The following is a 5,279-nucleotide window of genomic DNA, read 5'->3' on the forward strand; positions in this document are numbered from 1 at the left end:
CTGTTCAGTCAGTTCACTGCTGAGTCACTATGTTTAATATACTCACCATGGTTTATGACTGGCATTGATAAAACAGGGTATATGCAGAGAGATTAATTAGTGCCTCTGAGGGAGGCCAGAATAGTGTACAGAATTAAGGTTTATAGCTCAGAAAAGAGAATACACATCGGGAGATGTTAAGTTATTTTTTTAACTTGAAACACTTCCAAGGAGTTGGAGTGAGAGTTAAAGAATTTCTATGCAAGGACGGAGACCTAATTCTTTTATTTAATATTGTCAGTATCACTGACCATACATTTATGATTATAAATCTATCACTGTTTTGCACTTCAGAAATCAGGGTGGGCTTAGCTATTTTCTTTTCTTGGATCTGGAAGAGAATCCATGCCTAGGCAACTTGGACTTATTGTTAGGGTTCCCTTCCATGTAGTTTGGGACTGTAGTCCTTCTCTCCTGGCTGCCTTTTAACTGGAGATTGTCCTGAGCTTCTAGAGGCCTCCTGCACCCCTGGGCCTGTTTCCCTCATCCTCACAGCCAGCAAAGGCAGGTTGAGTCATTCTCATGGTTCAAATCTTCCTGACCTTTACTTCTGCCTTATGTCTTTTACCCTCGACTGCAGAAAATTTTCTGCTTTTAAGGCCTTGTGTTAACAGCTTGGATCTACCATAATAATTCATGATAATCTACCCATCTCAAAATCCTTAACTCTGCATTTGCAGAGTTTACATCTGCAAAGACCTTTTCTTATGTAACCAAATATAGTTACAAGTTCTGAGATTTAGAAAGTCTATATTTTTACAAGATCACTTTGTTGTCACAACCATAAATATGAGTTTCAGAAAAGCAGCTTTTGGTTCAACATGAGGGAGAGCTTTCAATAAAAATATTCAGTTGATGGGATTTTAGTCTTTAAAATGGCAGTCTCTTTATCAAATATTCAAGAATAAACTGAATGTCCATTTTTTAGGACTTGGAGAGAGAACTATTCCTATATGCTGGTCCATTGCAAGGCTTTTATTTCAGTTCTATGATATATATGATTAAGCATAGTAAAATCACTTTACGTAATTATGTCCTTTCCTCACTCTTTTAATAATTTCAAAATCTGTCCACATCTTTAAGAATGTATATTTTCTACAGTGTTCCTTGCATTTATTTTCATGCCTTTGCTACACTTATTTAAGAGATCAGGAGAGTGTTATTCTTCTAATGATGGGCCTGGGTTCAAAGGCAGGTGGGATTCTAAGTTCTCCCAGTCTGATTCACCTCCATCCTGAAACTCACCTTAAACGTAAATTAGTCTTTTCCAACATGAAAAAAAAGAGGGGAGACTTACAAATTTGCCATGAGTTTAACTTTTATCTCAGCTTTCAAACATTTCACCCTTATTTTATCTAAGCATTGTCTTGCATTATATGGTTGCAGAACAATAAGCAGAGAATAATAATTATATGTGCAAAAACCCCCCAGACTTGTAATTCTATCACCAACTGTTTATAACATTACACATTATTTCTTAAAATAACATTGAAAGAAATATTTAGAAGATGAACTCCTAACATTTCTATTATCAATTCACAAGTTAAAAAAAATACATTATTGACACTGGCAATAATTATTCCTGGAAAGAAAGTGATAACCTTTAAAATGTCAAGCTGTTTAAACTTTTCAAATTAAAAAAAACATACTATTAGTGAGGGACTGTCAAGAATATTTAACTAATAAGAGCTCTCCTGGAACATGCTGACAAGAGGTTGACAAGCTCAGAGTCAGAGCGAGGCAGCTTAGAACCTTGTAGCAATTATCGATGGAAGTCCTATAATGGTCTTCTAAATGCCGTGTCTGCAGGAAGAATGGGAAGAGATGCCCTCATGAGATACAGGGTGTCTCTGTGTGGGGACTGCAGATCGTGACTGCTATTAATAAGTGGTGGCAGATTAATAGGTTATATCACCAAGTCAGAATTATGAAAATTTTAGAAATTTTGCAGTGGACTTTCAAATTGCTTTTATATCCAAATACCAAGACTCCTTGCCTAACATGTAAATTGTTTGGTGCTGAATCAAATCTAGGTTCATTTTGTTTTCCATTTTGGAAGGATTTGCATGTTGCACAAGTCAATGAATAGCTGAACTGAAATGAACACAAACTGTGATTTCAAGATTCCATCTCATGGCACATAATGAAGCTGAAATAAAAAGGAAACAAAACATATTTCCTGTCAGTCAACTGTCAGAGTGTTTATTTGTTTCTCTAAACAGAGTACTCAGATAATAGCAGGAAAACAGTTTTTCACTTGTAATGTTGTTTAATAAATGATGTGGGTGACCTAGGATATTTTCCATTTATTACTCACATAATTCCAAAATAAAGTTCTTTCATGATTCTAAGGAAGTCACAAAACCTTTTCTTCAAATTGTCCTATTAATAGCAGAAGGTAAGCAAAAAAAGTAAAGTAAATGAATAAAATAAACTTGAAAGAAATAAAAGATCCTGTGTGCTATAGGAGACCATTCTGCGTGGTGTGGGCCCAGCTTCCACTCCGAAAGGCCAGTGGAAAGCAAGGTCCGGCACACAGGACCCACACCCACAGACAGTCTCTCCAGTGGGGAATCAGGCCTGCATTGTACCTAGGCTGCTTTGAGACTTGCTATTTGCTAAAACTCCCCCACCCTGAATTGAGGCATCAAATATCTACTGCATGTCTTTAAAGTAACTTCCTAAAATCTATGCTAAACCTTCCAAGGACCAGTGTAACCAGTTCAACCACTTTTTCCTTTACATTTGCAAATATCCTTCCTTTTTGATGTAATTAGCAACATCCTCTCCTTTGTTTTCTGTAAAAGGTAACCACCTAAAGCAAACCTGATCCCGTGCATAGTAAATGAGGAACATCCTCAATGTAATGAAAAGCAATAAAAGCCTGTCAAGGCAAGGGTTGGTGCATTCTCCTCTTGAGAGAGTGGCTGTGCTGTTCCTTTTCCTCCACAAGACTCAGTAGTCAGTGTGAATTTGTCTCATCTCAACCACAACGCAGTGGACACTGCTTGCAGATGACCACATCAGTGTGCTCTTCTGTACTTGTATTTCTAGGCCAGTAATGTCTGATGTAAATGAAAGCAGACTGGTATTGATTGACTTAAAAGATCTTTATATCATTTGATTTAACTGGCTTCCAACCTGGTAATAATGTCAGTGAGAACACATGATTCTTGTCGTTGATGAATGAAAAAGCAGGAGGACTGAAGTTCACCAAGCCTTAGAGGTGTTTCCATAACAAAGACCACTAAAATGAATTACTCTATCATTACACTTAGAACCCTCTCTTTGTTCAGAAAACACTTTTATAGTTTGAGGGTCTAGTGGTACAAATTATGAACAGGAAAGCTTATGAGGCAACTCATTTTACATAGTAGAGATGTTTTCTTCTAAATTACAGTCAGGTGTATTGTAGCAGGTCGTTAACACTCTCAGGATGCCCTTTTGAAGGAAGCAAAGATCTTTATGTCACTTTGCAGATGCAGACCCTGGATTCTGTTGCCATTTCTCTTGGCATTTGGCTCTAACTGCATGTCTAATATTCTCTTTCTTCATTTTCTCAGTATATGTTGAGGCCCCAAATGTGCTAGTTTTGATTTAAATTCTTGTCAGCATTGAATATGAATTTTGTTGTTAGAGTCACTTAATTTTTTTCTCTGTTTCTTAACACAGTGCTGTCTTTCCTTGTCTCTTCCATTGCTTCTCTCTATCAACATACAACATTTGTGTTTGATTAGCTCTGCTTGTCTTCTAAATTTTGTCCTTATTTTATTTTTAATTCATAAGGAGAATATGGTTCACTTCTTTACATTATAATATCATATATCTAATGTACATTAATTCTTAATGGAAACTTATTCCTGGATACCTCTCTTAGGAATGTTCCAGATGAATTTTGCTAATGTCCACATGATTATTATTGGAGCTTTAAGGATAAATATAGAATATATAAGTTATACCTTTAGTTTTGTGTCAAATTAGTACCATGTTTCATACTCCATAAACACTTAAGGATTTAATTGCCAGTTTGGAATTTTCCAAAGTTCTCTTTGGTTTCTGGTAAAGTTACAGAGAGTGTTAAATGTGCTGCCACTCAGCTTTTCCCATGAGTGACTGGAATGAGCAGAATTTCAATTAACATTCACTTTCCCTAGGTCAACCTCAATGTACAGCAACATGAGTAAAAAAATAAACTACTCTTGGTTTAAGTCATTAAGATTGGGAATGTTTGTTACCCCAACATAAGTTAGTCTACGTTGATTGTTAATATATTAGAAATAGATTGATGGTAAAAAGCTATGAAATGAAAGAGCTTGTATCTGAACTGTTTTTAATATCAGAGTCTGTGCTCATAATCCTACATCACATGGCCCCTCTGTAAATATGGTAACTACAGTACAGAATAAATGTATAAATTATGAGAAGTATTCTATAGTGAATTAATAGCACCCATTATTACAGGTGTTATTGTCAAAGCATGTATTAAGCAGACTTAATAAGTATTTTTGTGACATTTAGTGAAAAATCTCATGAAAGAATATATTAAAAACCCAAAGAAGCTCAAAAATAAGTTTGTAGACTAGAAATGTATATTCCATTAAAATAAAAAAGTGATGTTTCAATGTCTAGTTTTCTTAAGTACCAGCTCAGTTTCATCTCTATTTCATGGACACATACTAACTGTCATATTGTAAGTTTCTATACTGTACTGAGGAATTGCCATGCAAAGGCAGAGAGATGTATCTACATTGCTGGCACCCTGAAGAGTGCTTCCACCAGGTTTTTTCTCAGGACTCTTCCAAATCACAGAAATAATTTAAAAGCATATTAAAAGATGCAGAAGTAGGTGACCAGTTTAATGAAGGAAAATTAAAAGATAAAATGAAAATTATCTGAGCAGGCAAATTAGACTAACGAAACTTAAAGGAAACACAACTTTGATGTTACAAAGTTTAAATATTTCAAAGTGTATGGATAGAGATTTTGTAAGTTTTTAAAAAAGTTGTTGGTGACTCTCTTTTCTAAAAGACTTACCTTTTTTCAGTAACAAATTATAGAATACAGGAAAAGTAAGAAGGTGTCATTTACCAACCAGAGAGATAGCTAATATATTCTGTACAGTCAGAAAAATTAGCTGGATACACATTAATGTGAAATGTCTTAAAACGAAATGCTCAACAAGAGCCTCAGGATTCAAAATTTTTGAATCTTATTAAGTAATACTTTGTACTTTGCAGCAA

Source organism: Desmodus rotundus, chromosome 8, assembly GCF_022682495.2.
Source record: "Desmodus rotundus isolate HL8 chromosome 8, HLdesRot8A.1, whole genome shotgun sequence".
Lineage (NCBI taxonomy): Eukaryota > Metazoa > Chordata > Mammalia > Chiroptera > Phyllostomidae > Desmodus > Desmodus rotundus.